Raw genomic sequence first — 26,671 nt, forward strand, 5'->3', positions numbered from 1 at the left:
TTTCAATCTGTGGACTGCAGGGCATTTAACAGAATTATCAAGATTCTCCAGCTTTCTGCTGCTTTTAATTCATCACTTCTAAATAGGCAAGCCTTGGAAGGATACAATGCATGCATCAGAGAAGCTTCAAATGCTGAGAGTTGTTTTTCAGTCCTCATAATAGGACAAGTAAGAACATTATCATCCTATTGAGCCACCATGAAAATCACTAAGTATTTACTACTGGTCAAAAGCAAAAATTATTTTCTTTCCAAATCTGTGTGGGGAGTACTGAGAGCTTACTCTATGGGAGTTTACTGTGTTAGTAATTTACACGTTTTCTTCTTTAATACTTATAACCACCCTATGAGTCTCGTTATCTCCATTTTAAATGAAAACCTTCGGTTTTTCAAAGGAAACCACTTTGATAAAAAGACGATATGAATAAGGAGATTTCTGAAACACATATTGCTATCCATGACTTATAATGATTTCTAATCAATTAGAGAAAGATATACAACCAGATAGAAAAATGAGCATTTTAGATACCTCAAAAACAAAAACAAACAAAAACAAAACAAAAACCCCATGGTTTATTAAGCAAATCTGAATTATTAAACTTAATGCTGCAAGGAAGAATGCCACCTTTACAAAGTCTTAGAGGTACTGCAAAAGGAGGAAATTAGATAAGGGTTTGGTGGGGCCTTGAAGTCTGGGCTTAATGGTTGAGGTGGGTCCCATCCACAGCAGAAAAATGGTTGGGATTGGACTAAGTTTGATGCATAGTAATTTAGAACTACTGGACAGAGAGGACAGGGGTTTAAAGACAAGTCCTTTTGAGTAAACTATTATCCTGATAAGAAAGTTACTTTTCCAGATGAGTAAACCGTTTGCTCAGATCACTTGGAACATAAGAAGTTCCTGAGATAACAGTGAAATTACATTGACACAGACCATCTTATCTTTTAAGTTATATAGTTATGTTGGGCCATCTCAACAGTTATGTTTAACAGACTCGGTTTCGGCTCTCCTTGCCTTTGGAATCATTTTTTAGCCTGAGCTGGAAGATAAATCATTACCCTCTTGGGATATGATTCATCCAGATCCATGCCATTGATTGAGGTGCTGTGATCACATATCAGGTTTCTGGGAGTGGTCAATTTTACTTTTACAAATATTAGGTATTTCCATTATTTCTATTGGTTGATCATTGTTGGATTACTTGACAGGGTAGGGGCTGAGCATTTGAAACAATGGGGATTTGAACAACAGAAGAAAACACTAAGAGAAGGATTCTTCTGATCAGGATGCAGTTCACATGTGAACCATTAGTTAAGGCTGCTCAAATCAAACCAGGTGCTGTCTTCAATCTGAAGCATACGTGGAAACAGTATTTGCCAAATTACAGCATTGTTTTGTCCACACAACCCCCTTCTCATCTCTATTTGCGTTTCAGAGATCTTTTTAGCAATATTACAAATATCAAGATGTAAATACAACATTCTTCCCCTTCGATGGCATATGTTCTACCTTGACAGGGCAAAACTATATCTAGGATTGCTCTGTTTCGAATCATCATATATTGTCTTATGAACTCTTCAGGTGAAGTGATTTTTGGCTTTAGAAATATTAGCTAACTCCCTTGTTAATATATGAGCCAAATAAATATGGGGTGCTCCCCAGTTTTCAATTCTCTTGTAAGTTAAATGAAGAGACTTGAGAAGAAAAGAGCTCAGAAGTCAGTCTCAGTGGTTAAGGTTTTGCATCTCAAAATGAGAAACAGTTTTTCTTCCTGAATTGTTACCTTGAGAGTTTACTTGCTGAGAGGGCAAACAATTGAGCCCAAATGAACCACGAATGATATCAGAGACTAATTTAAAGGCAGTTTTCAGTTTATCAAGGTCAAAAATCCCCGTCCAGGTTGTAGGTAGTAGCTGGCAGATTGTTTAAACCACAATTCGGAATTCTTGTAGCTGGAAGTATTCTTATTGGCCTATATTCCAGTTGTAAACCAACATTGTGTGTCATACTTGAGAAGAAAGTGAAGTATTCCAAGCATTCCTATTCTGAGATAATTCAAACATGTGCATTGTTACTTCAACTACTAATTATACAAATAACTAATATTTATTGCACATTGACTATCTGCCATCAACTGTACTCATCACTTCACATATTTATTCATTCAGTCGTCAAACTGGACCTTTAAGAAGAGGCTGTTAGCCCCGTTTTGAAGGTGGAGCTGAAAGCAGAAAGAGGTTAAGGTAATTTACTCAAATCAGTACGCAGTGAGCAATGACTTGTACCCAGGCAACCAGATTTTTTGTGTGTATGTTCAAGCCCATTTATTTGGTCTTTGCATTACTCGGTGTCACCCCGCGGCCGCATAACGTTGCATGCGAGAGCTCGTCCATGTTCGCAAGGTCCACGCTGTCCTTTCGAATCAGCTTCTCCACGCACTCAAGGGTGAGCACGGGCCCAGACGACCGCGGCACCGCACGCGACGCGGCGGGTCTCGCACCGCACGCGGTACGGCGCACGCGCAGGAGCCCCACGTGGCGCATTGCGCGCGGACTGACGCGCGCAGGTCTGACATGCGCAGTGGCTTCCCTGACGTGGGGTGGGTCAGGCGCGCGATGGCTTCTTCAGCGCGGTGGGCCTGGGGGTCCAGGTCAGAATACAGAAACTGGGCGATGCCTTGTTCTTGCAGTTGCTCATGTGTCAGGCATCATCTGGGAGGTTCCGCGAAGACGCAGCTGTGAGCGGGAAGGGTTGACGACAGACTGGCTTACGCTGGCCACCTCCTCCTTCTCCCAGAAGTCCTCTACCTGGTCACAGCTGCAGCAACTCTTTTTGCTTCTCAGGCCAGGTGCCTGGCTGCTTCTAGCAGGCCAGTCTCTCTCTCTTTTTTTTTTTGGAGTAGTTGCAAAATGTACTCTACGATGGGCCGATGCCCAAACAAGAAGCCATCTGGGCTGACAACAGGATCCTGGGAGGACTGCAGAGAGAGGCAGCAGCAGTCCATGCCCTTGACAGCATCCCAGCTCAGTGGAATGTTCTGGTTCCTGTAGTCTGAGACCACTGTTCCTCCGTCTCAGGGTAAGTGTAGACGCCAGTTCTCCCTGTGCCACACCATCCTCACAGACACATCGTAGTTACTTTGTGACTTCTTCAGCTGTGCCCCTATACCAGCTCTCTTTTGATTGGCGTTTTCATGGTATACCTTTTGCTAACCGTTTACGGTTCACCAATTTATTCCCTATATGGAAAGTTGGCATTTCGTGGATGACAGATAACTCTGGCTTTCATCCTGTTTAACAATACCCGTCTTTTACTTGCAGTGTGTGAACAATACATTTAGTGTTATTGTTGTTATCGATATAGTTGGATTTAAATCTACCATCTCACTTGTTTTCTATTTGTCTCATCTGTTCTTGGCTCCTGCCCGCGCCGACCTCCCAACCCCCCGCCACATTCCTGCCTTCCTTTGGTTAACATACTGTTGATTTTTTTGATAAATTCACCTTGTATACAGGCTGGCAAACTATTGTCCTTATTAAAGAGTTTTTAATTTTTTTCTAAATGTGCAAACTGTTTGGACAAGGTGAATTGCAATAATGTCCGAAGTGTAATGATGGAGTTATTTATTAGGTTGCAGTCTTACATTTCTGTGAGAGACTGCTAGAGTAAACAGTTATATTGACTCAGGTCATCTCAGCTCTCTGCCCAAATACTAAGTTTAATTTATCCACAGATTAGGAGAATGAATAAAGTATGCCATTGATGTAGCGATATGAATTAACATGTAACGATAACTTTCAAAAACACTAAAAAGGAAGCTGTTAATGAGTGCATACAGTATGAAATCATTCATGTAAATTCAAGAAAACCTAAGTGGTAAACTATAAATAAAAACAGGAATGATAAAAATAAAATTCAAAATAGCTTTTTTTGCCTTTTCCTCCACAATGTAAAATAAGAAGAGGATGTGATCAGAGTGTCACGGTTGCAGTTTCAGTAATAATGACCATTTATTAAGGTGAGTGGACTGCTCGTGATTCTTCAATTTATAGTTGTTTAAACTCTGTACATATATTTTTTGTTTGTAAAATATTTATAAGAAGGCAAAATGCTAAACGTGTATACTTAATAGATACTCTGTCACCCTTTTCTATTTTCTAATCAAGTATCACCTGGCATTCATTTATCAGGAAAATGGGGCATTTTCAAATTGCTGCTACACTACAGCCTTCAGTTTTATCTCTGAAGACAAGGGGAAACTTGTTTTATGACCAGTAAAGTTCCTTACAGAAATAAAATACTTTGATTTTATAACTATATTTGAACCCGCCAAATGTAGACTTCTTGGTTTCATTTGATTATACTCTACTTATTTGTGATCTTTAGATTTCAATTAGATAGAGTTTTAAATAGATTCTGTATGATTTTCAGGTAGGTGGTGGGAATAAAGGTCAAGAAATATGTTTGTTTTAGTGGGCGGGTGGAAATATGAGCACGCTAACCTTTTCTTCCCATAAAAAGCTTTTCCTGGATTTGAAGATTTTTCACGTTTATAATTTTTGATGTTTTTCATGAAAGATTTGCTTTCATAAGGATTACAGCTTTCAGGATATTGGAAACTGGATTAACTCTACTTTCTCCTTCAATGCAGGAATTAATTAGTCTTTGATTTCTCTCTGTATAGTTAACATTAATACCTGACACAGGAAAGATTTTTGCAAATATCTTTCTGACAAACTGTTTTTCTTTGGTTTTCAACAAGCTAACATTTCCCCTCATGGGGATACTGTTACACCCATTAATCAAGGGCAGCATGTGTGTTATATAAAATCATGTACACACAGCCCTGGGGCCTGAAAATAATTGTTAATAAACTTCGGTCGCTTTGCCAGAGCACACAGCCTCTGACATTCTGCCTTGTCCCCATTTTCCCTCTCAAACCCCCTTAACCTAAAACCCCAACCGAACACGATTCCATCTTCTACCATTTTTCTTGTCCTCAGAATGCTCAGACTATTGCCACTGAGTCCAGACTGCTCATTTCCTAAAGATTTGGATTTCCTGGCAAGGAAACTTTGAGGCAGGGCTATTGCCATCTGACTATAGCGTTAAGCCCCCAAAGACTCAAGGCCTCCTGAAACCCTCTTCAGATGCTAATATTCACACAAAGTGCCTCTGGCCCCAGCTGGCCTTCACCTGCAGCCCTGACAGGCAGGAGACTCCAGAATGAGGTCCTGGTTTCCATAAAAATAGGAAGGGCACACATGGTAAATGGCAGAGATCTAGCAGAAGCTATAAAATTATTTAAAGTCGGCTTCCAGTCAGTTAAAACTAATTGCTGTGAACACAAAGCCCAAGCAGGAGCCCCCCCCCGTCTCCTTTCTTTTTTGTAATTCACTTGAGACAGGGTAGCTTGAATCCTCTGCTAATGCCCACCCCTAAAATTAAGCAGTGCCACTCAATTTAAGATGCAGCCATCATTGTTAATATTCAAGTATGTTTCCAGCACAGGAGAAACGTGCTGCGTGGTAGTGTGAAAAATATTAGTGGGTCATTTAGAATTATCCCGGGGTTTCCTTAGTTTTGGTGCGGTACCTTGTTTAAATGTAGCATTATTGTTGCTATTGCTAACCTTCTGGCTGATTTTCTGTTATTGCTGGGTATAGTTTGTAGCCCATTTATTCTCCTTTCTATAAAACAGATTTGTAAATGAAAGGTTACCTAATTCACCAACGTATTCCTGGATGCATACAAGCCAGGAGGAATCCTTCTTTCATGCCCCTTTTTCGGAACTAGTTTAGAGAAGAACTGTACAACACCCCTTTTCCTGTACATTCCTTCTTTTCACACGGTCTGTGTATAGGATATCAGGGAGGAGAGCAGGGCGCTCCCCTTATCATACTTCACGATTCTGCTTCTGCTTCTCCCAAGTTTGTAGCTAACTCATGAGAGCCATTGTTTAAAGGAAATGATGGTTTAAAGCAGTGGTTCCCTTGCTTTTTTAAGTTTAGATATCCTCTTTTTTGCCTTAAAAAAAGGAAGTGTTCATTCAAGATTTCAGATACCTTTTAGTTTCTATTGCTTTGGAATACAAAAGATAATATGAATTCAGGTAGCATCTAAAGTGAACTTATGTAAATGTATCTTTATATTTTAGAATAATTGTTCATATATGTGCAATACACTTATCAGGTCCACAGTGTTCAGTACATGTATTTACAGATTCCAGAATGCCTTTCCAAATCCTTATGACCTTTCCAGAAGTCCTCTGTCTGTTCTCTCAGTGAAAGAACTAAGAATCCAGAGGGAGAAAACTCAAGTTGAGGAGTCAGGAGGATATAGTTTTGTCATTTTCTCTATATTCAGTCATTTGTACTGCTTTTGGCACTTTAACCTCTTCATGTTTATTTCCTCATTGTAAATTAAGGGTGGCTTATACCTGCCATATTTATCTCATAAGTTATAGTAAAAGTGACATCCATTAATAATGGCTAAAAATATCCTTTGCAAAGTATAAACTCACTATTCTGGGTGCTATTATCTATTTAAGGCTGCACATTTTGTACTTTGACAGAGGATAAGGTAATATGTATATAATCCTGAAACAGGTAAGAAAAGCGTGGGATTTTCCAAAAAAAAAAAATACATATATATGTGTGTGTGTGTGTGTGTGTGTGTACACACACACACACACACACACACACACAGCTAAAATCAAGAATTGGATGAAATCTCAAAATACCTTAAAGTGGCAATATTTCCGCTCAAATTCATCATATCTTTCAAATGAAAGACAATTCAGAAAAGAGAAGCTAAAAAAATTTTTTTTTTTAATTTGCCCATAAACAAAAAACAGATATTGAGCACATGTTTCCTGCCAGGGTAGAGTTTGGTTCTCAGGACTCAGAAACAGTTGCATATAAATCTGTCTGTAGACTAGATAAGTCCTGCACCAAGCATTTCCTCTTTATATTTCCTCTCTTTCTCTCCCTCTCTTTTTTGCTCCTACTTCTCCCATTTTTTTTTTTTTTTTAATCTCAGGGAACAGCTTGATAGCTATAAAATTATAAGTATTAAACTTTGGCTACTTATCATTTCTAGATCCAGGTTTTATCAGTTTCGGGGATAATAATGCTTTTGTTAATATAGTTTAGGCTTAAACTGTTTTTTTCTTTGGGGTTTTATAGCATCGTCCACTAGAAGGAAGGCTATGTTATTTTGCGTGTTAAATGAAGTTGTTCCCTTATTAACATCAATTTTGCTAAGTAAATAAATGGAAAAATAAGTAAATTGGTAAAAACTCATATCTTGCAGCAGATTAGCTTAAATGACTCTTTCTTAAATATCACCTAAAAATAATTTCAACATTAATTAGTATGTCTTAAATCCAAAATTTTACCTTTATATATTTTCTCTATGCTTTTTGTTTAAACCATTGGTCTTTAATCCAGCATGCTACTATTGAGACCTGACTTTATGAAAAAACGAGGGATTCTGTTAAATTTTAGGTGGATTTTCTGGTTGATTGGTAAATAGAATTTTATTTTCCCATTAAAATTCTAAAGTTATTTTACTTTGTTTAAGACTGGTATTTACCCAGCTTCTTGTTCCCCAAGTACCTGTAGTTCTGCAGTGGGCTGACTGCAAAAGGGCCAAGCCACTCTGGTTCTGTCATAGTAAGGTTTGCTGATGGTTTGGGGGAGAAATTGAAAGATAGTAGAAGAGTATGTAGGTGGTGACTTAGCGCTAGAACAATGGAGTGAATTCTGCCATGAGCAAGTGTTAAATATTTGGCAAAGATGGAAGATAATTTCATTTTCTTGAAGGAAGCAGTAGGGCCATAACAAGATGCTCTGTGGCATAATTGTGCAGGTGATAAATCTTCATTAGCAAATGTGTAGTTCAATTATAAAGGCCACTTCTACTTCCAGGAAGATGGAGTAGATGTTCTTTTCCCATCCTCATGAGAAATACAACTAAAAACTCTGGACATTATTGTGGTATAAGGTTGGAAATTAAGAATCAATATAATGTGCCTTAACATCTGAAACCAGGAGGGCCTCAGAGACCTAACCTGCTCTCTTCAGATTTGTTCTCCACCCAGTAGAAAGGGCTCCCATACCAGCTCATTCTCTATCGACCAGACCAGCTGCCCTCCACCTGGTCTTCAACCTAATGGATTTCACTTCCCTGCCAGCCTACAGAATTATTCACATAAGCCAATCACATGGAAAATGGGAATCACCCCACTGTCTGACTACTGCCAGCGCCTGCCTCCCACAGCCTCTACTGGTTCACTCCCTGCCCCAGCGCAACTCCTCGGTGATCCTCTGTGGCTTGTGGTGTCTAGGGATTTCAGGAGTCACAGAACCCAGTGGTGAGTTCACTGGGGTTTTTTTTTGTCTCATATATCTCAGACTTGAAGCTGAAGAAGGTAGCAACTTGGAAATGCAATGGGTACCGAAAAAGAAAAGCTCCGAAGAAAGCCTGTTTTTTATAGTCAAAAGGATTAGGAAAGGGGGCAGACTGGTAAGAGAAAAATGTGTAGATAATAACCACTGTAGTACAGCCAAATACTGCGGAAAAAACTGGCCTCCCCTACACATAGTGGCCAAATCCAGTGTGAAACTTAGATTTCCACTCTCACCGGGCTGTAACGAGTCACACCAGCTGGCTTACCAGGGTGGTGTTGGAGAAGGCTGAGTAGGGAGCTGGGCCTCTAATCTCTCCTGGGTGATACAACCCCTACTCCCTTGCAGTATTAGTAAAGACTATTTGGTGACTCTGAACTTCCTTCCACCTCGACCCAGCAATAACCATGGAAAAGTCTCAGTTGTTTTTTTTTCTGGCTTTATTAAAATATAATAGATTATTAGTTGTTTATATTTACATTGTACAAATCAATGAGTTTTTTTTTAAAATTATAGTTGGCATACAATATATTAGTTTCAGTTGAATAACATAGTGATTAGAGATCTGTATAACTCACAGTGTTCACCCCACTAAATCTAGTACCCCTCTTCCTCCTTACATATTTATTACAACATTGTTAACTATTTTCCTTATGCTACACTTTATATTTCCATGTCTATTTTGTAACTATCCATTTGTACTTCATAACCCCTTTGCCCTTTTTCACCATGCCCCCCCCAAACCCCCTCACCTCTAGTAGCCCTCAAATTATTTTCTTTATCTATGAGTCTTTGTTGTTGTTGTTATTTTGTTCTTTAGATTCCACATGTATGTGAAATCATGTGATATTTGTCTTTATCTGATTTATTTCATTCATCGCAATACCATTTAGGTCCGTCAAGGCAATATCTTTTTCCAACCTCTTTCTTTTAGTCTTTTAATCTGAAGTGAGTCTCTTGTAGGCACCATATGTAGGGGTCTTGTTTTCTTATCCATTCAGCCACTCTATCTTTTGGTTGGAGCACTTAATTCTTTTCCATTTGAGGTACTTGGTGATAAGAATATAGTTATTACCATTTTTTCATTCATGTTTCTGGTACATGTTGTTTCTTTTTAAAGAAGTTCCTCCAACATTTCCTGTAATACTGGCTTGGTGTTGATAAATTGTTTTAACTTATTTTTGTCTGGGAAGATCTTTATATGTCCTTTGACTCTAAATGATACCTTTGCTGGATAAAGTACTTTTGAATGTAACTCCTGGGTTTTCATCATGTTGAATATTTTGTGCCAAGCCCTTCTGTCCTGCATAGTTTCTTTTGAGAAATCAGCTGTCAGTCTTATGGGTGCTCCCTTGTAGGTAACTAACTGCTTTCACTTGCTTCTTTTAAGATCCTCTCCTTGTATTTAAGCTTTGGCATTTTAATTTTAATGTGTCTTGGTGTGGGCCTCTTTGGGTTCATCTTTTTTGGGTACTCTCTGAGCTTCCTGGGGTTGTATGTCTGTATCCTTCACCAGGTGAGGGAAGTTAGAAAAGTCTCACTTTTAACATCGGTAGTAACAAGGCCTAATTAGGATCCAGAACTCCAATCCCCACCCAACAGCACAAGAAGCTCCTTTCAGCCTTGGTTATGGGTGGATACCCAGCGGGGAACCTGGATTTCTACCCATATCTGACATTAACATGGAAACATGACACTTTCCTTTCTGGAATGATGTCAGTAAGCTAGCCGAAACAGAAGGTTTAAATGATAACCAGAGTCCGATAACATAATAACAGTAGTTCCTTCCTTGTCCATGGTGTCCTTTTCTATGGTTTCAGTTACCCACGGTCAATTATGGTCCAAAAATATCAAATGAAAATTTATAGACATAAACAGTTTATAAGTCTTAAGCTATGCACCGTTCTCAGTAATATGATGAAATCTTGCACCCTCCAGCTCCTTTGTGCCCAGGATGGGAATCATCCCTTTGTCACTTGTCTCCTTGTTGTGCCTGCCACCCACACCCTTGATCACTTAGCAGCCATCTTGGTTATCAGACCAAGTGTTGTGGTACTGTAGTGCCTGTGTTACAGTAACGCTTATTTTACTTAATAATGGTCCCAAAGAGCAAGAGTAGTGATGCAGATGATTCAGTTCTGCAAAGAGAAACCCTTCACTTAAACCACCTTTAAGTGATAAGGTGAGTACACTACAGTAAGGTATTTTGAGAGAAAGAGAAACCATAGTCAACATAATTTTTATTAGAGTATATTGTTATAATTGTCTTATATTATTAGTTGTTGTTGATCTCGTACGGATCCTAATTTATATTTATTTATTTATTTTTAGACTAGGCAACCCCTTGGTTGACCTCACAGATTGCAAGGACCTTGTCAGCTTACAGTCCTTTATTTTTTCATTTTTTACACCTACAGACCTACAGCACCTGGTCTTTCTAGGTGGTCTCCCATCCAAATACTAACCAGGCCCAATCCTGCTTAGCTTCCAAGATCAGATGGGATCGGACAGCATGGCCATAGACCTGTTCCTACTTTATAAATTAAACGTAATCATAGATATATATTGGTGGGAAAGAATAGTATTTATAGGGCTCAGTACTATGCACAGGCATCACCTAGGACCTCTAGGGCTCTCGGAACATATCCCTCATGAATAAAGGAGGACTACTGTACCCCAAATATCTGTGTTTCAATAAAAAATCAATTATAGAAAAGAACGAGGAAAATTTCAACTTGAATTAAAAATTACAATTAATAGATGTCAAAACTGATGTCAACGCATGATTATATCAGTTGATACATAAAAAGCATTTCTTTAAACAGTAAACATTTAACATATGACCGACCAGTTGCGCTTCTGGATATTTATTTCAGAGAAATTTAAAACTTAAGTTAATGCACAAAACAAAACAAAACCCTAAATTATTCATAATTCTTTTAAAACTAAGTTTATTGGCATAACATTGGTTAATACAATTATATAATTTTCAGATGTACATTATAATTTGATTTCTGTTTATTCTATTGTGTGTTTCCACCCAAAATCTAATTTCTTTCAGCTACCATATATTTACCCCCTTTATCCACTTCACCCTCCACCTCCCCCCAATATTTGACCCCCCTTTACCATGTCTACCTCCCACTTCCTCCCCCATCCCCTACCCTCTGTTAACTACTAGTCTATAGTTCATGTCCATGAGTCTCAGCTTGTCCTGTTCATGTGTTGCTTTTAGGTTGATATCCCACATATAAGTAATATCATGTGATTTTCAACTTTTTCTCTCTGGCTTATTTCACTCAGCATGATTATCTCAAGGTTCGTCCATGTTGCCGCAAATGGCAGTATTTCATCTCTTCTTATTGCTGGGTAATATTCCATTGTATATATGTGCCACAGCTTCTTTATCCAGTCATCTATCACAGGACACTTTGGCTGCTTCCGTATCCTGACCACCGTGAATAATACTGCTGTGAACATCAGTGTGCAAATATCTTTTCAGATATGGGTTTTCAAGTCTTTGTGGTAAATACCCAATAGAGGGATTGCTGGATCATGTAGATCAATTCTTAGTTTTTTGAGGAACTACCATACTGTTTTCCACAGTGGCCGTGCAGTCCCACCAGCAGTTCATAGCTGTTTTGTAATAGCCAGAAACTGGAAACAACCCAGTTGTCCCTCAGTGGGCAAATGGTTACAGAACTGCTATGTCTATGCTACGAAATACCATTCAACAATAAAAAGCAGCACACGTTGATGAATCTCCAGAGAATCATACTTAAACAGAAAAATCAATCCCACAAGGTATGATTCCCTTCATATAACTTTGTTTTTTATTTCATATAACTTTCTTGCAATGACAAAATGATTGAAATGGAGGTCAGATCAGTGGTTGCCTCGGATTAAAGACAGCGTAAAGAAGAGTACAATGTGGAGAGAAGCATGAGGAATATGGTCATAGCTATCAAAGGACAAGATGTGGAATCTTCCTCATGATGGAAGTGTTCTCTGCATCAGTAGCAATATCCTGGTTGTGAGAGTGCACTCTAGATTTGAAAGATGTTATCATTGGAAGCAAGAGGTAAAGAGGACATGAGATCTCTCTTTACTGTTTTTTTTTTTTTCCAATGGCATAGGAACATATAATTGTCTCAAATTAATATGTAAATAATTGTAAATATCTGACTGTATTCCCCTATAGTTTTTGTGTAAGCTATCGTATTATTCCACAAAGATCCCGGTGAAACTGCAGCATGATCTTCACTGTGCCACTAGTCTCCAGGTATATAATCTCAAGATCTCAGTTTGTCGTTGTCCTGGGTAAAGTTTGAAAATTCACGTTTTCCTGGTTCCTTAAGGTCAATGTTTTCTTTCTTACAAATGATATGCTCTTGATGAGTATGGCAGCGCTTTCATGGGACACTACATGTTAGAGAAAAAGCCGGCAGAGTGCTCACAAGCTGGGCAGCCTTTCACCTTCACACCATGCAGTGAGTCGCAGAGGGAAGTAACGAAGTTCATTTGAAACCATCATTTAAGAGTAATAATAAAAAGAAAGCTCAGAGGAATAGAACTTAAAGCCCATTCATCATATCAATAAATAACATTCACATTTAAAAGGGACCTCATTTTTTGTTTTTGCCCATTAAGTGTACACAAGACATTCTGGTAGCATTTGATTTATCACCTCACATTTTGGGCCGTCCCTTTTCTTTAAATATATAGCAAGTTCAAATCCCAAATCAATATACGTGGTGGTGTACTGAATTTGAGGAGAGTGGCAAAAAGGAAAAGATTGTCGTAAGACACAATTTTGTAATTTTTCACCGAATGACAGTCTCACTAGAAGGCTACAGGTAACAAGGTACAAGTTTTCCTATTTTTCTTTCTTCTCCAAAGTTTACACCAAGAGGTTCAAAGTCAGGTCCACAAATAAAACCAAAAACATTTGACACAATGAGCCCCTGAGATGCCATTTTATGCCTCTGTGGCTTTGTTTATGCTGCTTCCTGGACCTGAATTTCTATTGTCTCTTCTTACCTAACTCAAATTTATCCTTATTTCAATTAAATGGTCTCAAATCATTCACTTCTTCCTATAAGAAGTCTTCCTTGGATGCTCAAAGTTGGGGTAGATACCTTCTCTTTCTCTTTTTACCTTGGCTTACATATTTCAAAGTATTTTACCATTTTTGTATGGAAATTATCCCCACTAGGCTAAGCACCTTCAAAAGAGGAGCTGTGATTTATCCATTCCCCTCTACCCCGGTACTTTACACAGTGTGCTCAGTGGAATCAGGGTGATGGTGAAGCATTTATATAGCGTATGGAATCAGGGTGATGGAATCAGGGTGATGGTGAAGCATTTATATAGCGTATGGTAAGTTATCAGAAAAGTAGGAGCAGGTCACACAAGAAAAGTAAATGAGTTTATTAGTTATTAGTTTTTTTCATATAGGGATTCAATTTTTTATTCAGTGGATAGCAACAGATATGGTTTACTGGATACTTTCTATGCCTGAGCCTTTCTACATATGGAGAGTGGCTTTTATAATTTCATTATTACTGCAAGATTGCAAGTGTATGAGGTTAAGAACTCTGTTGCTCCTGCTTACAGGGTCGGTCCTCAAACAATGTGTCTTTGCTCCCAAATTTTGTTGTTTCCCTAAAATAGATTACCACAACTAGAATTGTTGAGTTGAAGAGTATGCACATCGAAGTTCTGGTCAGGATGGTGGAATAGGTAAATGCTGTGCTTGTCTCCTCTTGTGATGACATCAAAATTACAGTGAACTTGCAGAGCAACCATCATTGAGAATTACCTGAAGTCTAGCTGAGCAGAAGTCCTATACCTAAGAATATACAGAAGAAGCCACATTGAGAAGGGTAGGCGAGTTGGAGATAAGAAACAAGATGACCTCACACCATGTGTGGTGCTTAAAAATCAGGAAAGATATCTTGGCTGCAGAGGTCTGTCTAGAGAACCGTGGGGTGCCAGCCCCATACCAGGTTCCTAAACCTGCAGCACTAGTGCCAGGAAGAGATGTCCCCACAACTGGCTGTGAAAACCACTGGAGGTTGTGGCTGAGTGAGATGGAGGGCAGCTGGAGTCCTAGGAGCTTCATTTAAAGGGCCTGAGCACAAACTTACTCACTGATGGCCTCGCTTGCTTGGAGCTTGAGTACTGGGGGTGGAAAACAATATTTCTTGAAAATGGAAGTAAGCAAGAAAAGCGGGGGTAGCAATACTAATACCAGATAAAATAGACTTTAAAAGCTTATAGCAAGAGATAAAGTCCAAATAATCCCCTTTCTGGGTTTTTATCCAAAGAAACCCAAAACACTACTTCGGAGGGACATGTGAATTCATATGTTCATGGCAGCATTATTTACAATAGCCAAGATATGGAGGCAACCTGGGTGTCCGTTCATGGACGAATGGAGAAAGAAGAGGTGGCACATATATGCCAGGAAATATTAGCCATAAAAAAGAATGAAATCTTGCCGTCTGCAACAACGTGATGGACCTAGAGGGTATTGTGCTGAGTAGAGTCAGACAGAGAAAGACAAATGTCCTATGGTTTCGCTTTTAGGTGGAATCTAGAGAACAGGATAAATAAACAAAATAGAGGCAAGCTCATAGATACAGAGAACATTTCGATGGTCGCTGGATTGAGGGGTGAAGAGTTGGGTAAAGCGGGGAGGGGATCAAGAAATACAAACTGGTAGTTACAAAGTAGCCATGGGGATGTAAAGTATAGCATGGGGAACAGAGTCACTGTTATTGTAGTAACTACATATGGTGTCAGATGGCTATTGGGTTTATCAGGGTGATCACCTCTTAAGTTATATAAATGTCCGGTCACTGTGTTATACACCTGACATTAATGTAATATTGTGTAGAAACTATAATTGAAAAGCTAAAATGTATATAAAAATATAAAACCCCCAAAATAGTATGTACATGGAGTTTTTTAAGCATATGCACAATTTAAATATCTTTTAAAAAGATTGTGAGAATTTATACCTTCATTAGATTTCATTCTTTTGTAATTGCTGGCATTGTAACTAAAAAAATTATGGGTGATAATTTCATAACAGTTTTCACTTATATTTAAACGATGTGGCTTAGACGTTAATACACGTTTTGGAATCGGACACCTGGTTTTGTAAGCTATGTGACCCCAGGAAGTTTAATATCTCTAAGATTTATCTCAAAAGTGGAACTAATAAGTGGTGCTCATCTTGTAGCAAGATTTGGGAAGCTTTCAGATCATGTGTATAAATTTTAAATACAGTGTCCGACACAATATAACTATTCGATAAGCATTAGCTTTTATTTTTACAAGTACTAGTTTTTCATTACCAGTGAGGTTGAGCATTTGACAATGTCTTTTAAAAATCATATCTCTACTTTTGATTATCATCTTTCCACGCCCTTCATTCATTCATGTATTGCAGGTAATGTTCTCTTTTTTACTGAGTTCTAAGTTTACCCTACATTAAAGATAGCAAATCTTTGTCATACATTTATTTTGAGTATTTTTACCTAATTTTTCCTCTCCCATTTAATGATATCTGTAATATTTTAGTTTTATGCCCAGAAAGACAATAGTCAGTTTTACTCCCTTAAATTTTTAAGTCTCTGCACTTTCCTGCCTCCTTTAAAATTAAATATAGTCACCTGACTTGCTTTGGCCAATAACATGAGCAATAGTGTTTATGTCACTTTTGAGCAAATGCTTCAACAGCAAGTGCACAATTTCCTCTTCTGTGCTGATCCTGGCAGCATATGTAGAGATGGGGACTATGTCAATTTGTGTCCCCAGGTGATTAAAATCAGTGACACCCCTTCCCCATGGATGAAAACAGAATAAACCTTAGTTGTGTTGAACTAATAAGATACGAGGGTTGTTTAAGGCAGAATTAACCAGCCTATCCTTACCAATGCAAGGATGTTTTTTGTTAGGTTTATTATTATTTTTAAAGTTAGTCATATGTAGCCACCATTTCCTTAGAAGTACTAAGGAAATGCAGAGAAAGTCCAGAAAGTCTGTTCTAACCACTTGAGGCCCAAACATGGACTGAATGGCGTTTTGAGGTAGTAGGTTTCCTGCCTATGAATTAGTGTCAGAAAAATTTACTACTGTGTGTCAGGGATGCTTTATAGTTATTATATATTCTGGGAGTAACCAGAGTAGTTGCCCTTTAAGTTTCCTTCCAGCTGTTTAGATATTAAGTATAATGCATAGTTACTACTCTCAAGGGGCTTGCAGTGTACCTTAGTATTTGTAAAGGCAAGGTAGAATCTAGGGAAAAGATTTTTCCATCTTTTTTCCAAGTAATCAATGATAACATAATCCTCAATTTTTACTATAGATATAAATCTCCATGACTTTATATTAAAGTCCTGTGCTTTTCATCACCTCTTCAGTGACTCAATTTGGCCCCAACGGGACAAAATAAAAAGTAGCACCTCCTTATATAATTTGAACATATTTCCTATTGAGAAATATAAGTTTAACACTGAACAAAGATAATTTGAAGAATTGCATAAAAATATTCTTCCAAACTAGGTGCTTAGGTTCTCTAAAGAGAACTATCAAAATATGCACCATTAAGAACACTATAACCTCACTAAATTTTGGTTAGGAAAATTTCTACTTTTGTCAATCTCATGAATACTTTTTAAATTGATTTTTCCCTTTCATCGTAATAGTTTTCTTGTTCCCACCTCTCTTCACTTTTTCACCATTGGCATCCAGGTGTGTGTGCAGGTATCTTTTGCCCAGAGAAGACATGTGGAGAGAGCAGGAGAACCTGTAGTGGAGCCCTTTGCTACCACTGAAGTTACATACACCTGACCTTGCAGCCTGATAAAATTACCCTTTGACTTCTACGTTTTAACAGTAATGTTTGGTGGCTAATTTTATGAACAGTTTCAAAATCTTAAGAGAAAACATTCTGAAATATATAACATTTTCTTCAAAATTCACCTCGATTCCCATTCTAAATGAAGTTTTTGAAGTTTAGGTATGCATACTTGTGCTTCATTCCTCCTCTTCTCTCCCATTTTCATTACAGTCTCTTAACTGGGCCTGGCATGCTCCTGTCCAGAGCCCCTCTGTTTTATCTTCTTCACAAAGTAAACATCCTGAGTCCTCTTGGTGCTGAGAGATAATTCCCCACCGGTGAAGGATCAATGATGTAACTACTCTGTAAGCATTCTTTAACTCTTAGAGATAGCCGATGCCACCTTTTCGGGACAAAATAAATCAGGTTGGTTATGGATTAGCTTTTTCCATTGCTGGCCTAGAATTTAGCTTTCTGGGGTTTATGTCTTAAATATGTATCTCTTAACTATAATTTTAGCAGTGTTTTACGAGGAAGACATATGATATCTGTGGGATCAAGCAGCCTCCTCCTCATAGAAGTTCTCTAGATTCACTTTAACCGCAGCGGTATGTGGTGCTGTAACATTTCATTTTGAGATTATGGTGGCTTGTTTTCTGTTTACTGTAGGAAATACGTTTACTTGCCATATGCATCTATGGAAAATAAAATTCGAGTTTATATACAACTTGTAATATTTAATCAGTGATTATAAATTCACTTTTTTTATCAACTTGACAAATATAAAAACGATCAGATTCTCTCGAGCTGAGGCAACACCACCTATTCTCCTCCTTTCCTCAAGTACAATGAAAGTTACTCTAAGCGTTAATATTAACAGTAATATTTTAAAACACCGAAGAATCTTGACTTCATCCTTAATGTAGTGATGTTTAAAAAAATCTAACTTCTATTATTAATTGGCTATAGTTTGCTCTTTTTTGGGAGATGCAAAGGCAGGAGAATATCGATTTTTTGGTCTTTGGTAGGTTTACATTTTGATTCAAAAGATATAAGTAATTATGGAATGTGTAAGTGTTTGAGAATAAATTAGATAGTGCAGAAAATAATAGCTTTTCATTTACCTGTAATATCCCTTAGAACTAAGATTGTGTATGCCCTCACTCATTTGTATTTTTATGTCCTTATTTCCATGATTTTATTACTTAAACTTAGATGTCTATAAACTGTATTTTAAATTTTTTCTTTAGATTGTGCATCCTTCAAAGATAGAGATATTATCTTTTGTATTGCTAAATGTCACCCTGTACCCATTCTAGCACGGTACTAAGACTGGTACCAATTCCTGTACATTGAGTAAAGTTATGGCTAAATTTTCATTGCATGGAACCTATATAGTGACCAGGTAAAATACTTAATTATCCAAAGAGAGGAACAATGTTTAGGAGAAATTAACAAAAGTCAATAAAACAATTTTTCTTTAAACATTTCCTTTTAAGAAAAACAAAACCACATGCTTTAATTTGTTTTCCTAGGAGTTAGTTCATGGCCTGACATTCTCCTTCACATCTACGCCCAGTGTCTTAGTCTATAAGAATTTATTCTCAAGATAGAGGTAGTCCCACACATGAAATAAAGTTAATATTTTGCCCATTGGCTATATAGTGATTTTTTTAAAAAAGATTATCTTTCAATTATCTTTATTTACTAAGCTCTTAATCTTTACAAGGTATTGTGGTAGGTACTTGGGGAATACAATAATAAGACATAGTCCCTGCCATTAGGATTAGAATTTAATTGGGAAACAAAATAGCCACAAGTAAAGATTTAACTAACAAGTCAAGTTCCAAATGAGAATGCTGGGTGAGGTCAAGTAAAGAGAGCTCATCAGTGATGCCGCTAATAATAAAATCAGCAGACATTTATATAGCACATTATGTTCAGGCACTATTCTGAATATTTCACTTACATTAACCAATTTTAATTTTCACAATAAACTGATGGTGTAGGTACCTGCATGTCTATTTAAAGACTCAGAAATTGATACACAGATAATTTACCTAAGGTCACACAATGGCAACAGACCCTGGAATAGGACCCAGATTAACAACATTATACGACATCACGGAGGGGCAGCAACATGAATTGGCACAGAAAGATGTTAATCACCAGAAAGATGAAAGTTAGGAAGAGAAGTTCAAGTTCATGTGAATCGGTTTGAAGGTAAGATATATATAACTAGTTCAGTCTTGCAGGAGCTGAGATATTAACTAAGTATAGTTATATAAGTATAAAATGTACATATAATTTACTTTGCAAATGGGGCCATTTTTGAAAGTGAAAGTGGTTGCTAACTGTGTGTGATGCACAAACTATGACCACGTTGTGCAAACTGAGACCCGTGTTCATCCTAGTGGTGCCCCTCACTCAGTCAGTAGAGGGACTCCGTGTTTTCACACTGGTTCTCACTATGGTAATTGGGCGATCAGAAGTAGCTATGCCATGTCAGGCTGTACAAAATGCAGAAGAGAAAAATGAGCTTTAGTCCTTCCCTGAAGGTTTGGCTCAATATCTGTACTTCAGTGCAATTTTCTTAGATAGTGTGACCTCCTTGACTTTAGACTTTGCTTTCTTAGAGCTGTTTTTCTTCCTTCGCTCTTTTTGCATTAATGAACATCTGTGAACACAAATTCTGACCTGTTTGAATTTATGCAGACTACTTGGTCATATAGGGTATGCCAACAACTGCAAAATCTGATCTACATACTGACTTACGGAACTTGCCAGGCTCTTCCCGTGGAGGGAAAAATCTTTCTTTTGTAGAGTCCTAGCTACTCTAGCTAGATCTGGCTCTTTACTACCTATCAAAGTGATGAATTTTTAATATAGTGTAGTTACGGGATGAAAGTTAAAAAGGATGAGTGAGGGCATTTTGCTGTCAGTGGGGAATGGGGATCGGAGAGTGGGTTATTAATGCATTTTGAGGAGAAGAACGACAAAATTAAAGTAAATTGAATCTGCTGGTGTATGTAGGATGGATTACAATGGGATATTGAGCACAGCAAACCAGTAAGGCAGACACGTTATTGTCCATAAATAAAGTAATAGATGTTGTTCTAAGGTGGCAGCAATGTGAATTTAAGAAGCACAAGCAGAACAAAGATTGCAAAAGGAGAACCTTCAGAACACAGTGACTTTCCAAAACTTAGAATGTGGCATAGATCTCTTTGGATTCAGTGAATCAGCGAATACTCTCACTGACTTATTTTGTCTTAGATTGGGTGTGAGAGAACGTGCTAGTTTTTCTTCTGTCTTCCTACAGAACGCATCATATTAAAATGTGTGTGTGTGTGTGTGTGTGTGTGTGTGTGTGTGTGTGTGTGTGTTTTTATGTCTGTCAACCACGTTTTACTTTGGATCATTTCCAGAGCCAGTGGGGCATTCGGTTTTTTATCTTCAAGATGTCGGCTCACTGGCTGGAACTGGCTGGCACAGGAAGGTGCTTTAAGTGGTAGCTTTGTCAGCTAAGCAGGAACTGTGTTTCCATGAATTTTCTTCCCTCTATGGTTCCAGGTTAGGAGTAGGGGAAATTTATATGAAATCTGGAAGGTGGAAATGAAGCAGTCGCCATTTTTTAATGCTCTGAAGATTGGTGCATGACCCGTGACAGCCCATGTGTGTCATTGCTGATCTGCTAGTTCATCTCATTAGCATCAGGCAGTACATGATAATCAGGTGCTAACAAGAAACAAGACTTCATTTGAGTGGCTAATAATATGGCATGGAATAACTTATGAGAAAGTAAGGAGTATAGTGAGGTTAGTTGGTTGCTCTTAAGTGTGGTGGAGGACTTAGAGAAAGAAAATTATGAGCTCAGGCCTTTAAATTCCCAGCTTAATGTCTTGGAATAAGCCAGGAAGCTCTAAGACTGCCCTGAAGGAAACTCTTATCTCCTGTAGTCTCATGATAAGATTTTGAAAATTCAATAAAAAATCTAAACTTGCACATGGCTAAATTACAAAACAATTAAATTGCCTGTCCCATAGAGTCTCTTATGTTAAAGTTAGGGCATTTATTTGGAAGGAGTAGTATCCTGAAAACTGGGTTCATATGTGCATATTCCAATGAATCTGGGGATGTTGGATGCCTAAATTTTACCGAGCCTCTTTTGCCAGTTGAAGCAGCCTTTCCATCTCCTATTCTCATCTGCAGAGGTTAGTATACCCTTGTCTAAAGAACCTGAAATGGGCTCCTAATGGTATTCTCCTTGTAGGGACTACTTTTCTTCCTCCGACCCAATACACGAACCTTCCATTGCTTCTAGACCTATTATCAAACTCAAGTCTAGACAATTCTTGAGAGGATAAGGCACAGAGTATGACCTATGAAGAATAGGTATAGAAGAATTGCAAGTTTTGCCAATTTATATGAGAGTGATCAAGGGAAAAATATAGGAATGGATTCTAAGTGTGTTGGAGGAAAGTGGAAGGAATAAAGTGTTGGGTTTAGATAACTTTTTTGATGTGGCTTACTGAACAGTAATTCTGGATTCAATATGTTATCTTGAGCAATTGGGAGTCTCTTTAAAAGTCTGCTTGGTTGGTTGATTGAAACCTGTACCTAAAGGCTCCTATGGAATTGACATGCCAAACGAAAAACTAAATGAAGTAGAATTGCCAAAACTTCCTTGGTATGTTGTGGTGGAAGATATTTAAAAGCTTGGGGAGAGTTGAATGCTAGAATACATTTCTCAAGTAAGATCTGCTTATCTACCCACTGTGTTCCCCAAGAGGGTCCAGAAGACAAAATTCCTTCACCAAGGCTGTGGTAAAACATTTGCGAGGAGAGTATTTTTAAGACTTCTTTAATATGATATTGTATGCCAGTTGTACTTAAAACAAACAAACAAGAAATAAACATTAAAAAAAGAGTTCTTTAATGGCTGGTTTCTGAATTCCTGCCAGTAACAAGAGTGAGCTTGGAAGAAGACCTTGAACTTAAAATGTGAATGCAGCTAGTCAACACCTTGGTTTTAGCTTGAGCAGAGAAGCCAGCCACCTGTCCAAGACTTCTGACTTAGAGAACTGTGAGCTAATAAATGGGTATTGTTTTAAACCCATAAGTTTATGATAATTTGTTACACAGCAACAGAAAACTAATACAAGTAGTAAAGGCCAAAAGTAGAATAATAATAATAATAATAATAATAATAATAATAATAATTAATAATAACAACAACATTCCTAAAGGAATTGCAGAATTATTGTCACCATAAGGGACTTGAAAGGTGCAGAAGTGGTGATTCCTAACACTGCTTCATTCACTTTAACCTTCTTGGCTTGTAAGAAAACAGGTGGTTCTTGAAGAATGGCAGTAGATTATTTTAAATTTAATTAGATGATGATTCCAGTTGCACCTGTTGTGAAGATGTGGTTTCATTGCTATGGCAAATTGACACATCTCGTGTCCTCTAGTTTGCAGCTTTTTACCTGGCAAATGCTTTCCTCCCTGTAACTATTAGTAAAGGCCACTGGAAGTAATTTTCTTCAGCCGGGAGGGGTCAGGAATATACCTTTACTGTTTGACCTCAGGACTATATCAACTTTCTAATCCTATGTCATCATCTAGTCTAAAGAGACCTTCCTCACCTTTCTAGTTCATAGGGTATCATATTCTTCCCTTACATGGATTATATCATGATAAGTGGATCAGATGAGCAGGAAGTATAAATCTCTAGTTATCTGATTTAGACACATGGTGGAAAATAAATCCCCCCAAAATTCAATTTCAACCTAATATTAGTTTCCCATTGCTGTTGTAACAAATTATCACAAACTTAGGGGCTCAAAACAAATTTATTACTGTTCCGGAAGTCCGAAACCCTATAATCAAAGTGTTATCTGGGCTGTGTTCCTTTTGAGGATTCTAGGGGAGAATCCGTCTTTTCCAGCTTTAATAGACTGCATGCATTTATTGCCTCACGTCTCACTCCTCCATCTTCAAAGCCCAAAGCATAGCATTTTTAAAGCTCCTGCCTCTTTCTTTCTTTTCTTTTTCTTTTACACCTACAGCACCTGGTCTTCCAAAGTGGTCTCCCATCCAAGTACTAACCAGGCCTGATCTTGCTTAGCTTCTGAGATCAGATGGATCAGGCTTGTTTACGGTAGCATGGCCTTAGGGTCCTGCCTCTTTCTGGTATGTTGATTATACCTCTATAAAGTTGGTTTCCATTATCACATCTCTGATTTGAACTCTCTCCCTTGTGATTATATTGGATCCTCCTGGATAACCCAATGTATTCTTCCTATCTCAGAATCCTTAACTTAATAACATTTGCAATGTCCTTTTTAATGTATAATGTAACATATTCTCAAGTTTGGGGAGATCTTAGGATGTGGCTATCTTTGGGAGGACATTTTTTGGTTGACCACACACCACAATGAAATTTCTCAGGGTCCCTTGACCTGAGGTGGTCAGGATATCCTCTTCAAAGTGAAGGGCAAGTTGTTGTATTTGGCCTTTCTTATCACCGAGAAATAAAGATAATAATCGATGGGCCTCTTTGTATTTTGGAAAAACACATATCTCATTTGTGCATGCTGTTACAATCATTTATTGAAAATTCGAAAAGCTACCAGTTTTAAATTGGGTTCAGACAAGAAAGAAAAGTTTAGTAATAAGTCCAGCCAGCAGCGTATGCTATGTTGCTTCCTGAACTATATGATCCAGCAGATTCTGTGGTGTTTCAGGTGTTGTATAGGGATGGCTTTGGAAAGCTCCCGTAGGCAGATCACAGTTGCAGACCCTCAGAATTTTGGAACATCACTATGCTAACCTCTGCCGATAATGATTATCATTTTCTCATATCCTCTTATAAAAATCAATGAAAAATTACTACACCCCAATGTAAGCAAGATTGCTAATGGCCCAAACCCTTCATGAATTGAGGTTTGGATCACTGTACCAAGCAAGGAACCACATGTGACTGAGGAGACTGTTAATTGCGAAGGGAATATGGAGTCAGTAGTGGATGAAGGTGATTCTAAAATCCATGTTTAACCACTTGACCAGTTACAGAAACGAAGACTAAAATAGTTATGAGTATGTCTTTCTTTTTTTTATATGGATATATTAATAAAACATGATTAAACAACTTAAGTCTAACTTTACAAATAACATCTGTTTTATTCTCTTCAAGAAATGAAGACACAAGAACTGTACTTGGGGAAGGGAGTAAAGTAACCACTGTGACTATCAGAGGCACAATGGTTAGCCAGGAGGAGAGGTTAATTAGTGCATAATGTGCACATGGAATTACAATTTAAGAATGTCTAGGTTCTTAGGGCCAATTCCAGGTCTGGATAAGGACTATTTTATCATTCCACGTTGGTTCATAAGGACTCAGGAGCCGGTATGAGGAGGATACCACTGGCCAGAAGTGGGGCAGGTTGAGAAACAATAATGATGATCAAAAACATTTCAAATATTTTAAAATCTGCAAGTCATAGTAATAAAAAATATTATTCACTATTGGAGGAGGCTCAGAAACAAATTCGTTACTTTGAAAACTGGCAAATAAAAGGAAATAAATCAAACATCCTGGCTTTCCTATATAAACTGTACCACGGAGTAACTAAATAATAGACTAGAAGAATGATACTTCTTTCATGGTCATTTTAAAGTTAATAAACTAAGAAGAAATGATAGATTTAGAATGTTACCATTTGGTGACCTCTAATGGATTAATATAGGTAGGCATTCATCATGAACCGCTTCTGACATTACAGCAAGAGGATGCATCCAGATGAAGTAGACACCAGCAGCAGTGAATATTCTAGCTGAAGGTAGTTCATACCAATCGATACTATCAACTTACAGTAAATAATAAATATAAAAAGCTAACTGATCTTTATAAAATTTACTACAGTAAATTTATAAATAGTAAATTTATAAAAACTAATAAATAATAAAAATAGAGAACCATGTAAAACTATACAGAGGGATGAACTCTGTAAAATCTGGGAAACTATGAATCAAATAACCCAATTTCTTCAACAAATAAACTAAAAACACGGAGAGATAGAGGGGAAACCTACAGATTAAAAGACAATATGGAGTTACTAAACTCATCAACTTGTGTATATTTATAATGAGTAAATATGATATGTTAATTATACCTCTATAAAGTTGGTTTTAAAGAGAGACTTAAAATAATATTAATTTTTATTTGGATCCTAATTCAGTCAAACAAACATTAACCAAGAATTAATATTTAAGACTCGATTAGATATTTGAACATTTATAAGATAGTTGATTTTAACAAATTCTTAATTTTATTCTGTGTGATAATGATATTGTGGTCATGTCAAAAAAGAAAAAAGAACCTTTATCTTTTAGAGATGTAGACTGAAAAATGAAAATAAAAAGTTTGATTTCCACATTTAAAATGTATACTTTGTGACTATGTTTTGCAGTACCAGAATAGCACAGAGAGTGGGTGCAATGTGGCATGGATTTTAAGAAGTTTCAGTAGGGCAGTTCCTTTTCTGGGATTTAAGGAAAGACTTCACAGGCTTCCTCAACTTTAGCCTGCCATGTCACTATCGCGCCAGTAGGGGAAATGCAGTTCTTGCTATGCTGGCTCAAATTCTGCTGTGGCCTGTGCTCTCTATCTCAAGGCACTGTTCTCTGTTAACGAAAAGACCCACTGCTTGTTCAGAAAAGTATTTTAAATATAATACATAATCACCCCAAATAGAGACATAGGTCAAATATACAGTAGAGAAAATAAACTTATTTAGAGTCACCTTATTTCCTCTACGAAGCATTTTCTAATTTGGGTAATTGCAAAGCTATTTAGAGTCACTTCAATTTCACAAATGCTTTTTTTTTTTTCTTTTAATTTGTGTTAAATAGAATGCAAACTTTATTAGGGGACATTTATTCCCTAGAAGCTTGAAAAAATAGATTTTAATGTATTGGTTGATGCATGATTGGAACTGCATTACTGTGACCGCATTTATATCAAAGAAGTAGGTAATTTTATGATCATTAATAATGGTTGTAGCTATGCAGGCCAAGATGATGATATGGGTAATTGAATCTCATGCTTCAGAGCACAAAGTGATTGCCATGAAGTCAGAGAAAAATGTCCTGCCCCATGTAGCGCATTATCCATTTGAATACATAGGTAGAGGGAGTGAAGAAAGATCACCTTTTTCTGAGGCACGAGGCACTTTGTGCAGAGAAACATCTCATTGGATAAAACAGTGGCACTGGTTCTGCGTTAAAATGCATCCTAATTTCCTTTCAACGTCTGTGTTATGTGCTGCTTACCGGTAGGGTCATGTCAAACCTACGGTTATGTGAGTGACAGGTTTTGCCTGGCATGTTTTGAGCAGGCAAGAAA

The 26,671-nt window shown here is 37.6% G+C and overlaps 1 protein-coding gene and 1 pseudogene across 2 annotated transcripts in view; one reads left to right on the forward strand and one right to left on the reverse strand.

The window, feature by feature from the left end:
- The first annotated feature begins 2,645 nt into the window (after positions 1 to 2,645).
- The window catches only part of DCC (DCC netrin 1 receptor), a 1,187,310-nt gene continuing 1,163,284 nt past the window's right edge, over positions 2,646 to 26,671 (forward strand). For both annotated transcript variants that reach the window (XM_036230053.1, XM_036230054.1), the window contains exon 1: positions 2,646 to 3,078. The gene's annotated coding sequence lies outside the window, so the exon portion shown is untranslated. The remainder of the gene's footprint in view (positions 3,079 to 26,671) is intronic.
- Positions 23,325 to 23,442, reverse strand: LOC118610594 (annotated as a pseudogene).

The sequence above is a fragment of the Rousettus aegyptiacus genome, unplaced genomic scaffold, assembly GCF_014176215.1.
Source record: "Rousettus aegyptiacus isolate mRouAeg1 unplaced genomic scaffold, mRouAeg1.p scaffold_m13_p_12, whole genome shotgun sequence".
In the NCBI taxonomy this organism is placed as follows: domain Eukaryota; kingdom Metazoa; phylum Chordata; class Mammalia; order Chiroptera; family Pteropodidae; genus Rousettus; species Rousettus aegyptiacus.